The sequence below is a fragment of the Thalassophryne amazonica genome, chromosome 21 (assembly GCF_902500255.1).
Source record: "Thalassophryne amazonica chromosome 21, fThaAma1.1, whole genome shotgun sequence".
Lineage (NCBI taxonomy): Eukaryota > Metazoa > Chordata > Actinopteri > Batrachoidiformes > Batrachoididae > Thalassophryne > Thalassophryne amazonica.
Window position 1 is genome coordinate 8,932,997 of NC_047123.1, and position 24,152 is coordinate 8,957,148.

General features: G+C 45.7%; 1 long non-coding RNA gene across 1 annotated transcript; it reads right to left on the reverse strand.

Annotated features, from left to right (window-relative positions):
• Nucleotides 1-782: 782 nt before the first annotated feature.
• LOC117503124 lies at nucleotides 783-2,838 on the reverse strand. The gene is made up of 4 exons (XR_004558489.1): nucleotides 2,614-2,838; nucleotides 2,355-2,471; nucleotides 1,939-2,046; nucleotides 783-927 (listed from the first exon to the last, which is right to left on the reverse strand). It is a non-coding gene; the product is annotated as an uncharacterized LOC117503124 (long non-coding RNA).
• Nucleotides 2,839-24,152: the final 21,314 nt, after the last annotated feature.

Here is a 24,152-nt window from a genome sequence, read left to right on the forward strand (position 1 = left end):
AAAATGAAATGGAAGCTTGCACTGCACCTCTCCCAGCGGCATTGATTACAAAAATCTCTTTTGAAAAATATTCCCTATCATCTGGTCCAAAATGTCTTCGACTAGAAGGATGGAATGGTATTGTGATATAACCCCGCCCCTTTGGGACAAAGATGAAAAAAAGAATGGAGTTAAATCGTTAGATTAGGAATGACTACAAGGGTGTGGCAGCAGTTTAACAGGTACAGGATGATCCATAAAAAAGAACAAAATGTTTTGTCACAAAATGATTGTCTTACTAGAACACCTGCATTTTTCACCTGTGCCAAAACAGCCGTTTCCGTTATCGCTAGCAGGCGTGTTTAACTGGACCAGACAGTTGTAGAAACAGGCGGACTCACTGTAATTTGAGCCCAAAACTCTGCCTCTCTGGTCTCAGTGGTTACCACAATCTGAGTAATGGGATGGAACCCACTGTTACCACAGTAACACTTCAGTTTCTGACACTCTGTTAGAGTTTACACAGGTGTGCATTTTCAAATAATTTGACATCCAATTTGACTGTTTTTATTTATTTGATCATTTTTCACAGAGGGCAGCCCCTGGAAGAAATTATTTGAGTATGCCCCCCACTCCCAAATTTTATCTTAATTTTAAAAATTTCAGTAGTTTTTCAACTACAAAGAGATGGGAACAGAGCCAATCAGGACGCTCGGTACCTCCAGGAGTCCACAGTACTTTCATAAAAGTGCTCTTGTTTCACATTCAGACATTTTACAGGAGTAACGGGGGGGGGGGGGGTCTGGCTCACCAAGAGCGGGACCTGCGGACACATCCGCCTCTGTCCTTAGTGGGGGAGTTGTTCAGGGAGGGACTTTGGTTTGGCTCCACCCCTGTTGATGTGTTGAGAGGAGTCATGTCCAGTTCCAGAAACATGATGTTCTCGGCCTGAACATGAATACACACAGACAAATATGTAATTTATCACAAATCAAATGTTTCTTCATGGACAACACCCAACAGAAACAAACGATGAGGAATGCGGGGCTGCTTCCTGTTCTACAATGGACTGACTCAGTGGAGCGCTAAGGTAAGCGGCTAACTGCATAATCAGTTGTTTTGAAACATTTCTCTACATTTAGTGAGATTGGGATTCCCTCCATGCTACAGGAAGTGGTGTGCTTTGAGTGTTTTAGACTGCTGATACAATTACTGTATTTTCCAGTTGAGGGGACTTACAGTTGTAGGTAAACGTTTGGGCACCCCTGATGATTTCCTTGATTTACCTTTTAAATTATTGGTTGTTTGGATCAGCAATTTCAGTTAAATATATCATATAGCAGACAAACACAGTGATATTTCAGAAGTGAAATGCAAAAATTCTTTAAACAAAATTAGGCAGGTGCACAAATTTGGGCACCCTAACAGAAAAAGTACATCAATATTTAGTAGATCCTCCTTTTGCAGAAATAACAGCCTCTAAATGCTTTCTATAACTTCCAATGAGAGTCTGGATTCTGGTTGAAGGTATTTTGGACCATTCTTTACAAATCATCTCAGGTTTGTTGGTTTCCGAGCATGGAGAGCCCGCTTAAAATCACACCACAGATTTTCAATAACATTCAGGTCTGGGGACTGAGATGGCCATTCCAGATTGTTGTACTTGTTTCTCTGCATGAATGCCTTAGTAGATTTTGAGCAGTGTTTAGAGTCGTCTTGTTGAAAGATCCAGCCCCGGCGCAACTTCAACTTTGTCACTGATTCTTGAACATTGTTCTCAAGAATCTGCTGAGGTTGACTGGAATCCATGTGACCCTCAACTTTAACAAGATTCCCAGTACCTGCACTGGCCACACAGCCACACAGCATGATGGAACCACCTCCAAATGTTACTGGAGGTAGCAAGTGTTTTTCTTGGAATCATTATAGTGGACATCATGTAACACTACAGGCACTCACCCTGTATCTGGAATGTGCTCCCATTGCTATAGCAACCCTGGCGTAGTGGCTGATGGGCCGTTTGTATCCGACTGCAGACACCGGCCTCTCTTCAACTGTGAGGATTTACTGAACAGAGCAAGAACCATAAAAACATAAAATCAATTCAAAATCCAGCCAGACAAATGCAGTTATACAATTTATCACATTGTTAAAGATACTCTAAAACTGTCATAGCGAACGGTGCAGGATGATAGGAAAGAACTAGAGTAGGACTCATCGGAGTGCAAACACAACAAAACCGTCACTTTGGTGATGCGATTTTCTGCATTCGCCACATTAAGGTCCTGGCATCCACCCAGGAAGACAATGGGTGGACGACCTACTTAAACTTGAGGACAAAATTATAAGCCCAGACCGGTTCTACATCCACTGACCTTTCTGAGGGGACTATAGGCTGGAACTTCCACTGATCCTCCTCAGGGTCAAAGGTCAGTCTGTTCATGATCTTATTCTTCTCTTCTGGAGGAATGAAGTTCTCGATGATCAGGTACCTTCATGTGCAGAAACACCAAAACTGAGAGTCATTCTGAGGGAATGCCCCTTATTTCAGAATCTATTTATATTTGGAATAAAAACATTCCTGTGCAGCTTTGTGTTGTGTTTGCTGAGGATTAATGTCAAAGGTCAGCTCACTTGAACTTGAGTTCTCTGGTGAGTTCATTCTGGGTTTGTTCCAGCTCCTGTCGGCTCCTCACGTGCTCGTCATTGACGTCCTGGATCTCCGCTTTGATGCACTGCAGCTTGGCGTACAACTAAGACAACGAAAAGAGCCAGACGTTACACAGCTGAGATGTTGACGAACCGGTCTGCAACAAACCTGCAGCTCGGCTGCTCATAGTAACATCACTGGAGGAACCGGTGACAGAACAGGCTTCCTGCTGCACGTCCCGTGTGCCATCGTTCCTCCTGCGCCACTGAGTGTCACACTGCACGTACCGTCAACCAGCACAGCGCTGACAGCTCAGAGTTACACGGGTGATTGTTTACACTGAATGCAACCGTAAAGTCACATTAAAACAACAATGTAAAGCTCCTGAAGGAAACCAGCGACAGACAGCACGACGCTCTTGTTGCCTGACTTTTTAACACCAGCAAAAACTGTAAAGTGCCTTTTAATTTAGAGGAGGCATCAAAAAGCAGGTTTGTATATTTCGGCAGAAATGGTAGACGGTGAGCTTTAAACAGACCTTTCCAAACTCCAAATGTTTCTGATGCAATGCTTCAATAGCAACTTGGGGATTGATTTTTTTCCTGTCTGAGAGGGAATCGAACTGGTCAGCCTCTGTACATGTAACTGACAAGTATGATGTATTTATAAAAACAAATCAGAAGCCCAACTGTCTCCCCTTGAAGATGTTGGACTGGAATTATTTTCTTTCATGCAGATCTTGACATGGAGTGAAATTTCACTGAAACTGCCCAAACCGTTTGCGCTTAAACATTTCATGGCAAGATGGAAGAGCATATATATATATATATAATATATATATATCTCAAACGCTGCCACGCCCAACCACCTTTTTTGTTTGTGACGTATAATGAAGCACTCCAATCAGCAGCATAATACATGCATATTTAACAAATCTCTTCCATCACTTAAAGGACAAGTTCACTTTTTACAGACTTACTCATATTGAAACATTCTCACTCTTTACAGGTCTCTCACTCACATTCACACGTTACTTTATACTGCTCACAATTTCACAGAGGGTATCTGAAACACATGGAATACGGAAATCCAACACGAAGAATACTCTTGGAAATGTTAAAATGCTAATTTTCCACAAATATAACTCAGCTTTATGTTGAAACGATGCTTTGAACTCTCACTTCTACTCTTTTTTGTGACTTTAGGAAGTTTGTACCATTGACAACCACCCAATCAGAGTAGTACTGCCCCACACCAATGGTTACACTTATTCAGGCCCAACAGCTGGCAAATGGTCATAAACCAAACTAACCTCACAAAAACTCATTTATTGCCCATTGACTAAAACTAAACTACAATAAATCAAATAGCCGCACATCTAAACACACAATGGACTCACCGTTTGTGATCTGTGGGGGTCTCGAACACCTAAATGTTGGTGGGAAAGACACAAGTGGCAAAGACACCAATACAGAGAGGAGGCGTCAGGCGTTGGGGTACTAAACAGGGGTAAAAGGGTGTTTAACACCCTCTGTACACAACACACACACACACACCATGTATTCCACATAACCACATTACCACTTGCAGCTGCTCTCTAATCTCACTGTCTGTCCTGACAGGACCTCACTCGTGTTTGTGTGTGTGTGTGAGTGAGTGTGTTATATAAGGTATATACAGTGTGCTGCAACTTTAGACACCGGCGTTGTTAAAATACCAACAGCATGAGCTTCATTTGTCCTCTGAACAGCCCCTTACTGTAACATGCAAAACGGATCTTCTCCAAAACCTTAGTAGTAAATGAATGTTTTTACTTCACACCAGGCTCAAAGTCATTTACTGATTATCTGTTGTTATAGACGTTTTGTCATGAGTCAAATTTCTCAAGATGGCATCAACAAATTACAATTTGAACACAATGTCGCTGTTTGCGATACTGTAGCAAGGTTAGGGCCCCTTCACACATAGTACAAAGAAGTACAACTCAGGGCGACACAACAGAACAGCTCGTATGAGCGAACCGCAAAAACATTGCGCCATCGGGCAGGTGTGCACGATGCTGCTGCGACGGCTCGTGCACACGGGAACACAATGCGAATAGCTGCTGTGAAAATAAAAAAATTAAAAATACATACCATCCATGGGATTCGAACCTGCACTTTCCAAAAGCTCTGATTGCCAGCCAGAAACTTTACCACTGCGCGACCATCGCTGGCGTGTAATCAGTGTGGAAAAATGCCTGAAATCTAGAAGGACATAGAGGAGGTGTGCTGTGTCCGGCCGCTGCAGCCCGGCGCAAAGGTGAAAGATGTTTTATGTATTTCCACATGAGGACAGCAGTCACAGGCATGCACCTCACGGAGGACTGTTGTAAGTTCATGTCCTTCCAAACACGGAATGTGTCCTCCAGCTGGGACAAGCAGGAGCAGGGATCTTTACAGCCGCAGCTGTGAGCAGACACCCCCCGATCAGTGCCCAGACCACTCACTCTGTGTGTTATGTGGTCATTCATTTTCGTTATTTGTTATGTAATTGCGTATGTGGGTATTGTCATTATTTATATACTTGTCCTGCCGCTGGATTCTGTGTTTGCAATGTGTGCACTGAGCCATCATCCAGCTGTCAGTGTGTTGCAATCAGCTGACAGGCCCCTCCCCTGCTGTGTGCGATCAGACCTCACCGTCCAGCCCCAATGTGATCAGATCTGTCATACATATCAGCATTTTCTGCAAGTGTGCCCCCGCAGCACACCAGATCTGTTGGAGGGAGCATGCAAAGCCACACTTAGACAAATTTCACATCCAGCTCAACAGTGACAACATTAAAGTATTCATGATTGCAAGTCTATCCACGCACATGCGTGGATAGACTGGCCGCTGAAGTATTTCATCGCTAATTATCCCTCTTGCTTGGCGAGTCAGCGGGTGCATTTCCAGAAAACGTCTTACTCGGCATTCTTCGCCATTTCTCAGTGTGACGTACATTTTAGCAAATGCAGAAACATCCCGATGAACAACAGAGAGTGAAATGAACACTGCTCGTACGATAACGAAGCTTCATTGCTTTCATTCAAAACTGATGGCTCGGATTTACAGAGGATGTACAGAAAGGAGACAACATACTTCACCCCGAAATGCTTAATTTTTTGAAAGGCTGTAGGATGTTGGATGCTAAAATGTGCTGACTCTACTGTGTTGCAGGACTCTTCCAACAGCCAAAGCCAAAAATGAGGTGGGCTTCATAGATAATTGGCAAAGCTTCTGGGGAAAACCTGGTCTTGTTAGGAGAGACGGCATCCATCCGACTTTGGATGGAGCAGCTCTCATTTCTAGAAATCTGGCCAATTTTCTTAAATCCTCCAAACCGTGACTATCCAGGGTTGGGACCAGGAAGCAGAGTTGTAGTCTTACACACCTCTCTGCAGCTTCTCTCCCCTGCCATCCCCTCATTACCCCATCCCCGTAGAGACGGTGCCTGCTCCCAGACCACCAACAACCAGAAAAATCTATTTAAGCATAAAAAATTCAAAAAGAAAAAATAATATAGCACCTTCAACTGCACCACAGACTAAAACAGTTAAATGTGGTCTATTAAACATTAGTCTCTCTCTTCTAAGTCCCTGTTAGTAAATGATATAATAATGGATCAACATATTGATTTATTCTGCCTTACAGAAACCTGGTTACAGCAGGATGAATAGGTTAGTTTAAATGAGTCAACACCCCCGAGTCACACTAACTGCCAGAATGCTCGTAGCACGGGCCAAGGGGAGGATTAGCAGCAATCTTCCACTCCAGCTTATTAATTAATCAAAAACCCAGAGAGAGCTTTAATTATTTGAAAGCTTGACTTTAGTCTTGTCCATCCAAATTGAAGTCCCAAAAACCAGTTTTATTTGTTGTTATCTATGTCCTCCTGGTCGTTACTGTGAGTTTCTCTGTGAATTTTGGACCTTTTGTCTGACTTAGTGCTTAGCTCAGATAAGATAATTATAGTGGGCGATTTTAACATCCACACAGATGCTGAGAATGACAGCCTCAACACTGCATTTAATCTATTGTTAGACTCGATTGGCTTTGCTCAAAATGTAAATGAGCCACCCTTTAATGCTTCGATCTTAAATATGATCAATCTGTCTTTATTAGTTGGCTATGTACCACAGGCTTTTAAGGTGGCAGTAATTAAACCATTACTTAAAAAGCCATCACTTGACCCAGCTATCTTAGCTAATTATAGGCCAATCTCCAACCTTCCTTTTCTCTCAAAAATTCTTGAAAGGGTAGTTGTAAAACAGCTAACTGATCATCTGCAGAGGAATGGTCTATTTGAAGAGTTTCAGTCAGGGTTTAGAATTCATCATAGTACAGAAACAGCATTAGTGAAGGTTACAAATGATCTTCTTATGGCCTCAACAGTGGACTCATCTCTGTGCTTGTTCTGTTAGACCTCAGTGCTGCTTTTGATACTGTTGACCATAAAATTTTATTACAGAGATTAGAGCATGCCATAGGTATTAAAGGCACTGCACTGCGGTGGTTTGAATCATATTTATCTAATAGATTACAATTTGTTCATGTGAATGGGGAATATTCTTCACAGACTAAGGTTAATTATGGAGTTCCACAAGGTTCTGTGCTAGGACCAATTTTATTCACTTTATACATGCTTCCCTTAGGCAGTATTATTAGACAGCATTGCTTAAATTTTCGTTGTTACGCAGATGATACTCAGCGTTATCTATCCATGAAGCCAGAGGACACCACCAATTAGCTAAACTGCAGGATTGTCTTACAGATATAAAGACATGGATGACCTCTAATTTCCTGCTTTTAAATTCAGATAAAACTGAAGTTATTGTACTTGGCCCCACAAATCTTAGAAACATGGTGTCTAACCAGATCCTTACTCTGGATGGCATTACCCTGACCTCTAGTAATACTAATATTAAACAAATATGTAGGACTGCTTTTTTGCATTTGCGCAATATCTCTAAAATTAGAAAGGTCTTGTCTCAGAGTGATGCTGAAAAACTAATTCATGCATTTATTTCCTCTAGGCTGGACTACTGTAATTCATTATTATCAGGTTGTCCTAAAAGTTCCCTGAAAAGCCTTCAGTTAATTCAAAATGCTGCAGCTAGAGTACTGACAGGGACTAGAAGGAGAGAGCATATCTCACCCATATTGGCCTCTCTTCATTGGCTTCCTGTTAATTCTAGAATAGAATTTAAAATTCTTCTTCTTACTTATAAGGTTTTGAATAATCAGGTCCCATCTTATCTTAGGGACCTCGTAGTACCATATCACCCCAATAGAGCGCTTCGCTCTCAGACTGCAGGTTTACGTGTAGTTCCTAGGGTTTGTAAGAGTAGAATGGGAGGCAGAGCCTTCAGCTTTCAGGCTCCTCTCCTCTGGAACCAGCTCCCAATTCGGATCAGGAGACAGACACCCTCTCTACTTTTAAGATTAGGCTTAAAACTTTCCTTTTGCTAAAGCTTATAGTTAGGGCTGGATCAGGTGACCCTGAACCATCCCTTAGTTATGCTGCTATAGACTTAGACTGCTGGGGGGTTCCCATGATGCACTGAGTGTTTCTTTCTCTTTTTGCTCTGTATGCACCACTCTGCATTTAATCATTAGTGATTGTTCTCTGCTCCCCTCCACAGCATGTCTTTTTCCTGGTTCTCTCCCTCAGCCCCAACCAGTCCCAGCAGAAGACTGCCCCTCCCTGAGCCTGGTTCTGCTGGAGGTTTCTTCCTGTTAAAAGGGAGTTTTTCCTTCCCACTGTCGCCAAGTGCTTGCTCACAGGGGGTCGTTTTGACAGTTGGGGTTTTCTGTAATTATTGTATGGCTTTGCCTTGCAATATGAAGCGCCTTGGGGCAACTGTTTGTTGTGATTTGGCGCTATATAAATGAAATTGATTTGATTTGATTTATTTATGCTGCCGTGAACATGCACGTTACAGGCTGGCTGAACATGCACATGTATTTCTTACACTGGAAAAGTTGGAATATGTTGGAAGTGGCCGAGAGAGTCCAGCAGCCGTGGCTCATGGTCAGTGGTCTGGACACACCTCTCTTTTCTTCTTCTTCTTCTTCTTGTAAATCAGGACCACAATGGGGAAACATCTCATGCAGGTGGCCGTGGTCAGCCATGCACACAGAGGTGGACTTAAACACAGTGGAACCGTGGATGACATCTGCCCACAACAGGATGGTGTGAACCTGGACATCATTCTCGGCTGGCAACTGATCGTGATCCATGCGCGACGACTTCTTTGATGGCGTGGACTTCACATATTTAATCTTGGAAAAAGTGGGTGAGTGCCCTGTTCATTTTGTTTTTACTTTGAGAGGGTCTGTCAGATTTTGGATCTCATTGTGCAGAGTATGCTGACTATACCAGAGCTCCATGCTGTTTTAACTCTGTTATAGCTACTGCCATGGACGTGCACGCAGAACACTCCACTGTTTTTCAGGCTGTCTGATCACACAGTTGTATTCCTTAGATTTTTCACAATAATATTAATGACAACACTTATAAGCTTGCACAAAGCTGAGCCTCTAGCAGACTTTTTTTAACAGACTAATGGACGTGCACGCACACTACATCTTCTCACAGTGGAGAGCGGCTGCTGGTTTTACGGTGACTGCATCAAAATTAAGTTAGCACTTTTAAAAACAAGCCACCATAACACAACTGCGGCTCCGTTCTTGACCTTCGTAGCTACATTCCATTCAACAGCATGCTCAAAGCTACGTAAAACCTGTCAGAAATATTTGGAAAAACAAGTACTGGTGAGTACTTTGTTTTCGGTAGTCTCCATAGCTGTTTGTTGCGAATGCCGTATGCTTTGACAACAATCATGGAAGTGCACAAAGTAATCCTGGTGCATCTTGGTGGTGGTCACTAAGAACCTAAATCTAAATTGTTATGTGCGACATGTCCTTTAGGGCCCCTTCACACATAGTGTGAAGTTTGGACAAAGTGCGTACTTAATGCGCATGATGCAGGAATCATGTGCAAACCATGTGAAATCGTCCCTGCCTCCAACGCCTCATACACCTGTTTTACAACTATTTGCGCACACCAGTGGCTGAAAGACAAAGTGTGTGCTGTGCGAACACATTGCACCCTCTCCCAGCAGGTGCCAGCCAAATTGCAGGTGACACGTATAAACATCTAACATCGCTCGTTTGACACTTAGAAAATGTGTGGCCAGTTGCACTTTTCACACAACAGCAGACTGCAGGCAACCACAGTCATACTCACAGAGAAATTAGTTTAAGTTCCACACGAGTGTGGCTTTGGCATGTGCACTGAGAACTGACAGGAGGTGTGAGGTGGTGATCTGTCATTCTGGACATCCCAGCTTGACAACACCTACTGTGTTTGGACGGACATGGACTAACACCTGCCCATTGTGAAGCATGTATGTCTGATTGCTGTACTTACGTGGATATAATCCAATCAATTTCAAATCAATTTTATTTATATAGCGCCAAATCACAACAAACAGTTGCCCCAAGGCGCTTTATATTGTAAGGCAAAAGCTGTACAATAATTACAGAAATACCACAACGATCAAAACGACCCCCTATGAGCAAGCACTTGGCGACAGTGGGAAGGAAAAACTCCATTTTAACAGGAAGAAACCTCCAGCAGAACCAGGCTCAGGGAGGGGCAGTCTTCTGCTGGGACTGGTTGGGGCTAAGGGGAGAGAATCAGGAAAAAGACATGCTGTGGAAGAGAGCAGAGATCAATCACTAATGATTAAATGCAGAGTGGTGCATACAGAGCAAAAAGAGGTGAATAAAAAGAAACAGTGCAGTGAGCGAGCGTGCACACGGAGCAGACAATGACAGCCTGCCAGGTTGAAATGGACCGTCAGATCAGAAAACGTAGCGGCGATCTGACCATCACATCACCCATGTGAGCTCTGTTCCACATGACGTGGTGTTTGTGCTGTGGCGCGCCATCCACAAGACACACGTGTTGGGCAGAAAAACACGCATGCGGCCGACTGGACGCACCTGACCAGTAACTGTGGACATGATCAGAGCACACTGCTTCTCATTCATGTCATTTCATGATTGTATGTATGTGACCATAGGTCATCTACAAAGGAACTTAACGGATCATATTTGTATTGCTTGCTTGATAAATGCGGTGCTTTTATATGGTGTGTAATTTTAATTTTTTTTTGTAACACTTCCATGACCTTCCTGATATGAGGCAGATTCCCGCAGCTTTCAAAGGGCAGCTCCGTAGCTCAATGGTAAAGTCTCTGACTGGTAATCAGAGCTTTTGGAAGGCGCGAGTTCACATCCTGGGGTGGTATTTTTTTTCTTGATTTTTTTTTATTTTTCTATTCCACATGAGCTGCGTGATGTGGTCTCACGGGTACCGGCTGTTTTTGTTTTTTTTATTTATTCCACATAAGGCGACGCGATCATGTTGTGCACATCACACTGTCCCTACTCGAAAGAGATACATCACGTGCACGAACTTGCCCGGGCTCGCGCTGTTTCGCCGTTTTTGGACCAGACGTCGACCAAAATTCGCATTATGGGTGAAGGGGCATTAAGGGGCCTCTTCATTCTCTACATCCTCCCTCTCGGAAGTATCATCCGTCATCATGGTCTCCACTTCCACTGTTATGCTGATGACATACAGCTTTACATTTCCACCACATCCATAAACCCTAACATTCACTCCACCCTCACCCACTGCCTGTTTGAGTTAAAAACTTTGATGCAACACAATTTCTTGAAATTAAACACTGACAAAACAGACATCATCATCATCGGCCCTAAAAACATCACAAAATCAACCCATTTTTCACTCTGTTTTGACAACACTACACTCACTTCCATCCCCCCTTGTCCGCAATCTTGGAATCCTTCTCGACCCCACCCTCTCATCTGACCCAACATTAAACAAATAACAACGCACTGCATTCTTCCACTTGAAAACTATCGCACGTCCTCCGTTCATCCCTCACTTTCTCCGCCTGCTGAAACCCTTATACATCTTTTATCACATCCAGAATCGACTATTGCAATAGCATCCTCTATGGTTTACCTTCCAAAATACTCAATAAACTACAGTATATACAAAACTCACCCACACCCGCACTCGAGAACACATCACCCCCGTCCTACAAAACCTCCACTGGCTCCCCATCACTCAACGCATTCACTTCAAAATCCTCCTGATCACTTTCAAAGCCCTCCATAACCTGGCCCCCACATATCTTACTGACCTCCTCCACCGCCACACTCCATCACGCTCTCATCCGCATCCTCCGACACAAACCTTTTGTCCTTTCCCTGTAGGACCAGGCTCCGAACCTGGGGAGACAGAGCCTTCTCCATCGCTGCCCTACCCTCTGGAACTCTCTCTGCCCCAACCACCCCGTGCTTGCCCCGACCCTCCCTCCTGGAGGCTCTCGCCGCACAAGTGGAAGCGCGCCCCTCCGGGCGCCGCTGCGGCTCTCCTCCCGAGGACCCTGCGCGTGAGAGTGACCGTTCCACTGGTCGTTCAACGGTCCCTTCCTCCGTCCCCAGAAGCTTACATAAGCCCTCCAGAACCGATACGGAGGCTGTGTGGAGACGTCGCGGATTTTTTGATGCAATGTTCGCTCGTCTTCGCACAGCTTCCGCGTGATGTACGCGATGACGCTAGCAAAGTAGCTTATGTAATAAACCTGCTTCGCGGAGGAGCACGCGCTTGGGCTACAGCGCTCTGGGAGCAGAACTCACTGCTCCTCATACATACGATGGGTTTTGTGCGGGAGCTCAGAACGGTGTTCGATCATCCAATAGAGGAGAGACCGCTTCAACCCGCGCTACTGTCGATGAGACAGGGGCGTCGGAGCGCAGCTGCCTATGCCAGTCGCCTTCCCGCATCGCGGCGGCGAGATCCGGCTGGAATAGCATGCCCTCCGCGCCGCCTTTGTAAACGGACTGTCACTGGTCCTAAAAGAGCACCTCTTGTGCGAAGGACGCACCGCGGGACTTAGATGGGCCTCATCGATCTAGTGTATACGACTCGACAACCGGCTAGAAGAACGCCGTCGGGAACGAGGCTAAGGGCGCGGCCAGGCACGCGTCGTCCCTCTCCCTTCCGGTTTCCGACCGAGCTCCGCCCTCCCCACGCTCCTCTGTTCCCTGCGCTCCGGGCGCCTACGGCTCCCCTGCTGACGAAGCTATGGACACGAGCAGGGCAACATTTAGGGCACCTGGAGCACAAAGGAGGCGGGCCTACGGAGCTTGTTTTGTTTGTGGCTCGAGTGAGCATCTTGCAAACAACTGCCCCGAGCGGTTAAACTCCAACGCCCGCCCCTAGAGACTGGGCCAGGGGTGGGCCGAAACATTCACGTGGGACACACCCACATTGCCACACGACTCCCAGTCACGATCCTGTATGAGGATTCAACCTGAAGGCCCCAGCACTGGTGGACACGGGCTCTGAGGGGAATCTGTTAGATAGCAGATGGGCCAGGGAGATAGGGCTCCCTCTGGTGGCTCTTACCTCGCCTGTACAGGTTCGGGCACTAGATGGCTCCCTACTCCCACCAATCACGCATAAGACACCTCCAGTAACTCTGGTGGTGTCAGGTAACCACCGGGAGGTGATCAAGTTCTTTGTGACTCAGGCCACCTCCCGTGTGGTTCTGGGTTTTCCCTGGATGCTAAAGCACAATCCCCGGATCGATTGGCCGTCCGGGGTAGTGGTTCAGTGGAGCGAAACCTGCCATCGGGAGTGTCTAGGTTCCTCGGTTCTTCCCGGCTCCCATGCTAAGGAGGAGGTCCGAGTCCCGCCCAATCTGAAGGCGGTGCCGGCGGAGTACCATGACCTCGCGGACGTGTTCAGCAAGGATCTGGCTCTCACGCTTCCTCCCCACCACCCGTATGATTGTGCCATTGATTTGGTTCCAGGCAGTGAGTTCCCGTCCAGTAGGCTGTACAACCTCTCACGGCCGGAACGCGAATCAATGGAGACCTACATCCGGGACTCATTAGCTGCCGGGTTGATCCGGAATTCCACCTCTCCGATGGGTGCTGGTTTCTTTTTTGTGGGTAAAAAGGATGGCGGGCTTCGTCCATGCATTGATTATAGGGGGTTGAACGAAATCACGGTTCGCAACCGATACCCATTGCCCTTGTTGGATTCAGTGTTCACCCCCTTGCATGGAGCCAGAATCTTCACCAAGCTTGATCTTAGGAATGCGTATCATTTGGTTCAGATCCGGAAGGGAGACGAATGGAAGACGGCATTTAACACCCCGTTAGGTCATTTTGAGTACCTGGTCATGCCGTTCGGTCTCACTAATGCTCCCGCAACTTTCCAAGCGTTGGTAAACGATGTCTTGCGGGACTTCCTGCACCGGTTCGTCTTCATGTATCGGACGATAATACTCATCTTTTCCCCGGATCCTGAGACTCATGTCCGGCATGTCGTCAGGTCCTACAGCGGTTGTTGGAGAACCGCCTGTGTTGTGAAGGGAGAGAAGTGTGAGTTCCACCGCACTTCTTGTCCTTCTTGGGGTTCATCATCTCCGCTAACTCCGTCGCCCCTGATCCGGCCAAGGTTGCGGCGGTGAGAGACTGGCCCCACCCACAAGCCGTAGGAAGGCCTGCAACAGTGTCCTCGGCTTTGCTAATTTCTATAGGAGGTTCATTAAGGGCTACAGTCAGGTAGTTAGCCCCCTGACAGCCCTGACCTCACCAAAGTCCCCTTCCCATGGTCGGATCGGTGCGAAGCCGCGTTCAAGGAGTTGAACACGGCGCTTCTCGTCTGCACCAGTTCTGGTGCAGCACGATCCTAGCCGCCAGTTAGTGGTTGAAGTGGACGCCTCGGACTCAGGGATAGGAGCGGTGCTCTCCCAGAGCGGGAAGACCGATAAGGTCCTTCACCCGTGTGCCTATTTTTCCCGCAGGTTGACCCCCGCCTGAACGGAAACTATGACGTCGGCAATCGAGAACTCCTTGCGGTGAAAGAGGCCCTCGAAGAGTGGAGACATCTGTTGGAGGGAACAGCCGTGCCATTCACGGTTTTTCACTGACCATCGGAACCTGGAGTACATCAGGACCGCCAAGCGGCATGAACCCCAGCAAGCCCGCTGGTCACTGTTCTTTGGCCGTTTTGACTTCCGGATCACCTACCGTCCCGGGACCAAGAATCAAAGATCGATGCATTGTCCCGGGTACACGAAGACGAAGTCAAAACGGAACCGTCGATCCCCCGTATCCCATCATCCCGGAGTCCGCTATCGTGGCCGCCCTCACAGTGACGTGGAGAAGACCGTCCGGGAGGCCCGACCCGTGACCCGGACCCCGGAACCGGACCAAAGACAGACCTCTACGTCCCACCGGAAGCCGAGCTGCAGTAATGGACTTCTGTCACGGTTCTAAGCTCTCCTGTCACCCTGGGGTGCAAAGGACCGTGGCAGTCGTCCTGGCAGCGCTTCTGGCGAAAGGCGTCCCTGGAGGCCGACGTCCGGGACTACGTCCAGGCCTGCACCACCTCGCCAGTGGCAAGGCCGACCACCGAAGGACCTCAGGGTTGCTACAGCCGCTGCCCGTCCCACATCGCCCCTGGACTTTGTCACGGGTCTCCCGCCATCCCAGGGAAACACCGTCGTCTTCACGATAGTGGACTGTTTCTCCAAGGCGGCCCACTTCGTGGCCCTCCCGAAGCTACCAACGGCCCAGGAGACCGCGGACCTCTTGGGTCCACCACGTCGTCCGTCTGCATGGGATACCCATCAGACATCGTCTCCGATCGCGGTCCCCAGTTTACCTCACACGTTTGGAGGAGCTTCTGCCGGGAACTGGGGGCCACGGTCAGCCTCTCGTCCGGGTATCACCCCCAGACCAACGGGCAGGCAGAGCGGGCCAATCAGGAACTGGAGCAGACACTACGCTGTGTGACAGCCGCGCACCCGACGGCCTGGAGTACCCACCTGGCCTGGATCAAGTACGCCCACAACAGTCAAGTGTCATCAGCCACCGGCCTCTCCCCTTTTGAGGTGTGCTTGGGTTATCAGCCCCCCCCTGTTTCCGGTGGTTGAGGGAGAGGTCGGTGTGCCCTCGGTCCAGGCCCACCTACGGAAGTGCCGTCGGGTGTGGCGTGCCGCCCGCTCTGCTTTATTGAAGGCCCGGACGAGGGCGAAGAAACATGCAGACCGGCGGCGGGCCCCGGCCCCCAAGTATCGTCCTGGGCAGGAGGTATGGTTGTCCACCAAAGACATTCCTCTGCAAGTGGACTCCCCAAAACTCCAGGACAGATACATCGGACCCTTCAGAATCCTTAAAGTCATCAACCCCGCCGCAGTGAGGCTCCAGCTCCCGGCCTCGCTGCGGATCCATCCAGTTTTTCACGTGTCACGGATCAAGCCCCATCACACCTCACCCCTCTGCACCCCGGGTCCGGCACCACCTCCTGCCCGGATCATCGACGGGGAACCGGCTTGGACTGTGCGCCGGCTCCTCGACGTCCGTCGAATGGGCCGGGGTGGTTTTCAGTATCTGGTGGACTGGGAGGGGTACGGTCCCGAGGAACGCTCCTGGGTGAAGAAGGGCTTCATCCTGGACCCGGCCCTCCTGGCCGACTTCTACCGTCGCCATCCGGACAAGCCCGGTCGTGCGCCAGGAGGCGCCCGTTGAGGGGGGGGGTCCTGTTGTGTGGGCCGCTGAAGAGGAGGTACTGCTGGCCCACCACCACAAGAGGGCGCCATGCCTGGAGTGCGGGCTCCAGGCACCAGAGGGCGCTGCCACCTTACGGGAGCAGCCAGGGTGACAGCTGCCTCCCATCACTGGACACAGCTGTTCCACTCAACACAGAGGTATATCAGCAGAACGGCGTCTCCACCTCAGTGCCGAGATATCGCCTTGAGATTAAGGTAACCTTCTCTGCAAGCATATATTGAAGACTCTGATACCTTGTTAAACCTTTTCAGGACAGCTGACTACAGAAAGCTACTTGCTTGGATAAGTACTCACCTTCCTGTTCATTGTGACAAGAGGTGGAGGCGGCTTCTCCCCTCTCCGTCTACTGGGTGCTGTCGCATCCATACCTGTGTGTTTGTGCTCTTTCCCGCCAGCAGTACCGGATCCGACGAGCGGAGGCAGTGGCCACCTGGGAATTCGGGACTTGGCGGTTCCAGTACTTCTGGGGTTCGGTGGCAGAGGAGATCTGGGTGGTTCCGGTTCGACTAGGACGGACGTCTCCTACCTTCGAGCCTGCCCACACGACACCAGCAGATTTCGGCTTAAAACTCCAAATTATTAATTGTTGTATTGGTTGTGCTCTTTTCACAACAGTAAAACTTGTTATTCACCTTTCTCCATTGTCCGTCATTGCGCCCCCTGTTGTGGGTCCGTGTACCTACACTTTCACAACAGTTTTATCCTTTTCTTTTGGTTTGTAAAGCATCTTTGAGTGTCCAGAAAAGCGCTATACAAATAAAATGTATTATTATTATTATTATTATTATTAAGCACACCATCCATTCAGCAAATACGATCACGCAGTATACAGATATCATACATTAGGGTTGCACAGTATTGGAAAAAAATAAAATTGTAATTATTTTTTTTTCTGGAATGAATATGATAATAATGTGATATGCTATAAAACAACAGCAATTATCACCAGATTACTTGAATATGGAAAGAATAAATTATTCTACAATGATTATGTTGACTTTTGTAGGGAAACCCATCTTCTCTTGAACTTTTTCTCAGCAGTATAACTTGATAAAGTGGCTTTTTCAGACTTTTGAGATCACTTTTGTGGTGTGCTTGTACCTTTCTTCTGCAGCCCCAAATTCCACTGTCACACGTGCTCAGGTGTTTTACAACAAATATATCTTATGAAACAGGGAAAAATCTTATACAGTCACTCTTCTTTTAATATTAAACCACTGTGCAGCTCAAGATCATTCATCAAGTGGACGACAGTAGACTTGAAGCTTATCTATGCTCAGAGAAATGAATGACACTTGCCTGAAAAAACACTTTTTTTTTAAAGAAACTCAAACAAGGCACTGAGGAAAATTAGTACCATTTAATTATTTTCCTAAACTGCCTTTTCATTATGCTGTACTTTTATTGCTGACAGCAACTCGCGCACCTTAGGCTTCCAAATTGTGAAAAGCCAAATGAGTGACTCCTTCTACGGGCCTCTAAATGCTACTATGTTTAAAACGAGGAATGCACAGTGTAATCTCCAGAAATGACATAAACAAGAAGCTGGGTAGGAATGAAAGCGCTAATCACAGGTTTCACCCTCGCTGCCGTTATCGCCCCATTCTTTTGGGTAGCAAATCTTTTTGTTTTCTCAGCCACCAGGATCTTATGGAGCAGTGGACTACGTTACAACTAACTCACAAAGGAACCTGTGCAGATAACATCTCCACAAGTACCACTGATTCCATCAAATAGCTTTTTTTAGAACAAACATTATGTTGGATAAATGTTAAATATGATACCTTTCTAATGCCCCCCCCCCCCCCCGTAAACAAATTCTCCACTGATGAAATGTCATGTGATCACCAGGATTCCACAGTAAATCTTGATGAAGTAGGTGGGGCAATGACCCAGGAACAACTCATTAAATTTTGGAGCGGCTCTAAATGAAGGAGCAGATCTTGACCTTTGATACACATTACAGAGCAAATCAGTTCACATTTGATTCAAGACTACCAATCAAAGAACAGGATTTAAAAAAAATCACTGATCAAGATCAAAGATTAGTATTACCGTACCTGTCAACAACTGCCAACAGAAATGCACAGTCCCAATCAAAGTCATGATCAGAACCCAAAGTAGGTTTTCAGGAGCCCATGATATCTAGCCATAAAAGTACTTTGGTCCAGATTCAGATGATGACCAAAATCTGGTGGACAAAAATGTTTTTTAAGAACTGGAACGTGGCTTAAGGTTTAAGTTACCTTAAAAGGAACAGTGGGTTTGATGGAATTACGCGCATTACTAAGTGCGTATCTAGTTATTGTTATTATTGTATTACTGCTCTGAATAATCCTTGCAAGCACCTTTCCCACAGCAGAGACCAGTGTAATACCAGAATCTAGGTGTTCACTTTTTCCTTTTCATAGTGGGACAAGTCCTTTCTTCCAGTCTGTAGGGATGATGCCAATCTCACAGATCAAAACAATGATTATTTGCAATGCCAAGAGAGTAGCATCTCCACCCGCCTGGAGGAGGTCAGTACCAGTACAACAGATCCCTGGAGCTTTTCTCACTATCAGGTGTTTCACTGTGTTTGTGAGCTCACCAGCATTTGTGGGTCAACTGGAGAATCAGCCACAACAACCCTGGCACTGCAAATGTTGAACGTCCTGGCAGGAGGATCGACCTTATACCACTATTCAAAGTAGCCAGGCTAAAAAGACAGTACAAGAGAAACATCTGTCAGGGCCGAGGTATCACCTAACCTGGCCATAATGGGAGGAGGTGTAATTTTGGAGGAACTAAGTGCTTTGATTCCTCTGTAGCCAAGATGAGGGTTACCCGATCCCAGCTGCAAAGAAAATCCTGTGAAACAGCGTGATCTTGCCAAGTGTCGGAAGAATTCATGTTGGACAATATGTGGACAGCAGTCAGCAGAACTTCAACTAAATCCTTGGGGTTAGAGTCCACAACCTCGGCACTTCCATAGATCTTACGTTCTACAGAAGTCGACACCATTTTTCACCAAGATTATGATTAATATCCTTTGCAACAACACCTTATCCAGTGATGCCACACAGCATGCCTTGAAATCAGGATTCAGCAACTCAAAGGTCCTGACTTTTTGTAAAATCAAGCAGCACTGATCCATTTTCATTATTGTTACTCGATCCATGAGGACCAATGCAGTCCGTGCAGGCAGCCCCATCAGTGTCGGTAGTCACACCGAGATCCCCCATGACCAGTAGGGCAGTCCACAATCAGTAAAGCTGCAAGAAAAAAGTCACCTAGATACTTCTCGGTGAGGTTCTAGCATAGACTACGACAACAGACAAGACACCCAGAGAATGTTTAAGTCTAAGCCTCACAATACAATCATTGATGGGGATAATATCTGACACCATCAGAAGACGCCAGTTCGCCACAGCAACAGCCCCTCAGTATGTCAACTAGACCAAACATAGGTTTATGCCAACTGCATCATTTCAACTCCATTGTGGTGGTGGTGTGAAAGGAACAATTACAAACATATATGTTGCAGACTGGGTGGTGGGTTTCAACCCTGGTTGCTTGAGTGTTGGCATTAAAAATTCTGACCGGTGTACTGCCTCGGTAACCATGGTGTACCATGGTGGTGCTAATATATAAACTACATGCTAAAACTTCACTCAATGGAAATACTGGTGCACAAACTTCTTAGATGTCCGTTAGTACAAAATTATCTGCATAGCAAGCTACATTATCTAAGTTATTTGTAACAAATGCTAAAAAAAAGGACAAACACAGATGAGTCTACAGCAGCTAGCAACCACCTGCTAGCAGGTCCTGTCTGCACCCAGCACAGTAGCTGTCACTCAAAGCCTAATTATTTATAACTTTATAGCTTAAAATAGCTTCAACTGATGAGATATATCAAATTTACCCCCATACAGTTGTCAATAACAAGGAAAGAAGTGACACAAACCAAAAGCATTTTTTGCAGCATGCTGTAAACATGCTTATGTATTTTGTCTCAAGGATAAATGTAAAAATGAAAAGCACCTGCTTGCAGCAGAAAGCAGAAAAGACAAAAAGCTCTGAATGCGTGCGACTGGGGAGAGCTAACATTTACCGTTTGGTATGCTTATGTATTTTGGGTCAAGGATGAACGGCGCCAAAATGGAACGTTGATGCTACTAATATCTGTGTATTTTTGTTGCTAATTACATTCTGGACTAACATGTCATTACAGCAGGGGGCGGTAAACCAGCTTCATATTAAAAGTGTGAGTGCATGTGTGCATGATTTTATTTAGTAAGTTCAACGTAAGTACATAATATCAATCAATCAATCAATCAATCAATCAATTTTTTTATATAGCGCCAAATCACAACAAACAGTTGCCCCAAGGCGCTTTATATTGCAAGGCAAGGCCATACAATAATTATGTAAAACCCCAACGGTCAAAACGACCCCCTGTGAGCAAGCACTTGGCTACAGTGGGAAGGAAAAACTCCCTTTAAACAGGAAGAAACCTCCAGCAGAACCAGGCTCAGGGAGGTGCAGTCTTCTGCTGGGACTGGTTGGGGCTGAGGGAGAGAACCAGGAAAAAGACATGCTGTGGAGGGGAGCAGAGATCGATCACTAATGATTAAATGCAGAGTGGTGCATACAGAGCAAAAAGAGAAAGAAACAGTGCATCATGGGAACCCCCCAGCAGTCTACGTCTATAGCAGCATAACTAAGGGATGGTTCAGGGTCACCTGATCCAGCCCTAACTATAAGCTTTAGCAAAAAGGAAAGTTTTAAGCCTAATCTTAAAAGTAGAGAGGGTGTCTGTCTCCCTGATCTGAATTGGGAGCTGGTTCCACAGGAGAGGAGCCTGAAAGCTGAAGGCTCTGCCTCCCATTCTACTCTTACAAACCCTAGGAACTACAAGTAAGCCTGCAGTCTGAGAGCGAAGCGCTCTATTGGGGTGATATGGTACTACGAGGTCCCTAAGATAAGATGGGACCTGATTATTCAAAACCTTATAAGTAAGAAGAAGAATTTTAAATTCTATTCTAGAATTAACAGGAAGCCAATGAAGAGAGGCCAATATGGGTGAGATATGCTCTCTCCTTCTAGTCCCCGTCAGTACTCTAGCTGCAGCATTTTGAATTAACTGAAGGCTTTTTAGGGAACTTTTAGGACAACCTGATAATAATGAATTACAATAGTCCAGCCTAGAGGAAATAAATGCATGAATTAGTTTTTCAGCATCACTCTGAGACAAGACCTTTCTGATTTTAGAGATATTGCGTAAATGCAAAAAAGCAGTCCTACATATTTGTTTAATATGCGCTTTGAATGACATATCCTGATCAAAAATGACTCCAAGATTTCTCACAGTATTACTAGAGGTCAGGGTAATGCCATCCAGAGTAAGGATCTGGTTAGACACCATGTTTCTAAGATTTGTGGGGCCAAGTACAATAACTTCAGTTTTATCTGAGTTTAAAAGCAGGAAATTAGAGGTCATCCATGTCTTTATGTCTGTAAGACAATCCTGCAGTTTAGCTAATTGGTGTGTGTCATCTGGCTTCATGGATAGATAAAGTTGGGTATCATCTGCGTAACAATGAAAATTTAAGCAATACCGTCTAATAATACTGCCTAAGGGAAGCATGTATAAAGTGAATAAAATTGGTCCTAGCACAGAACCTTGTGGAACTCCATAATTAACTTTAGTCTGTGAAGAAGATTCCCCATTTACATGAACAAATTGTAATCTATTAGACAAATATGATTCAAACCACCGCAGCGCAGTGCCTTTAATACCTATGGCATGCTCTAATCTCTGTAATAAAATTTTATGGTCAACTGTATCAAAAGCAGCACTGAGGTCTAACAGAACAAGCACAGAGATGAGTCCACTGTCCGAGGCCATAAGAAGATCATTTGTAACCTTCACTAATGCTGTTTCTGTACTATAATTGTAAATACATTAAAAAACGTATTTCCGTTGTGGTCCATTTAAAAATAAAATAAAAAAATTGGAAGTAATAATAAAATATAATAATAATAATAATAATAATAACAATCATTAGTATGTGTATATGATAACAAGAACCTAAACAATTTATAAATACTTTAAGACAGTAATTAACATTAAAAAATGACATAATTAACAGGAAATAAAAGGATTGAGTTCCTCTTCTAAAAATTGTTGAGGTCTAAGGTTCTAAAAACATTTTGGAATCACATGCCATTCCAACTCATTATACAAGTTTTACTTAATTTATTACCACCCTTGAAAAATGTCACTTACCTATTTTATATACACTACCCAATCTAGAGCCCATGGATCCCCACTGGCAACATGCTAATTGACAGTAGATTCCTAAACCACGTTAACAACAACAATACAAACAATGCGTACGAATAGACACTTCCATCACCATACATCCATCCATTTTCAATACCTGCTTACGCCAGTTAAGGGTCAAGCGGGGCTGGAGCCTATCCCAGCATTCATAAAGCGCGAGGTAGAGTACACCCTGAACAGGATGCCAGTCTGTCGCAGGGGTCACATATAGACAAACAAACACATTCACACCCCACAGTCAATTAAAACTTTTTAATTCACCTAACACAGATGTAGGATTAAGCTGTAGTACTCAGATGGAACCCGCACAAACTCCACACAGAAAGATGGGAATCGAACCCACGACCTTCATGCTGTGAGGCAACAGCGCTAACCACCGTGCTGCCTGTCATAACTACAGGCAAGGTAATTACAAATATTTTGGAACCAGAGAAAGAGTTTAAGTTCATCACTTTAAAAGGTAATTTCAGCCCAACATATATATGGACAGATAAAAGTATGTAACTCATAATCATGTGACCCAAATTGACCAATCAGAAGTACTACCTACATACAAATAGAATACAGCAACATACGCATAGCCACAGCCTACTGTAGCCCAGAATCCTCTGCGCACTGAGGAGGGAGGCTTGATAATGGCTCAGCTTAATGCTAACTTTAATATTGAAAATGCCATAGACATGCTAACATGTTAGCATCTGTCCTGTTTTTAAGTTATAAAATTGTTGTGTGTTGGGGGGTGTGGCTGGACAGTTTGGTGTTCTTTTATTTTCTTTGCTCTCCAGGTGACATGAAAACTGATTTGTCTGTGGAGAAGGTGCTGGCTGAAGAGTCCTTCACCCTCATCAACATCATGTGCAGCACCTGTGAATGGTGCTCACGTGCAGCCTTAAAGACTTTCAGCTGAAGCAGATAATTGGATGGCGTTCTGCATTTAAGTCATGTGTGATTCAAGCAGAACTGCCGGGAATACGACCTTGTGATGTTCGTTTGTGAGACGCTGAGGACCGCGCCTGGGTTTGACACATCGAGCCCGTGAAGCAGGAAGGGTGAGGGACACATGCTGTCAGCACACATCGCAGAGAGTCGGTTTGTCGTGTCCACCTGGGGGGTGTTTGGCGGTGGTAGTGGGTCCAGGAGCGCCGGGCTTCGATCCTTTTGGGCGCTGGAGAGCGTGCCAGCCTTCACTCCACCAGAAGGACGCTATTTTGGTTTTTTTACACTTTGTTGTGCACCAGTGGGTGAAATAAATAAATTGTTTTTGTTATTGGAACCGCTTTCTGGTTATTTTTAGCGCTGGGTTCCGTCTGACGCAGGTCCGCTCCTCAACCCGCGTCGACACATAACAAAAATACATCTATCAACTGTTTCAGAAGACCATAACAGGTTGGTTTAACATTAAAAAGGTAAATATTACTCACAGACATATGCTCTTTAAGGTTTTAGCAGGGAAAAATAAAAAGATGTGAAATAAAAC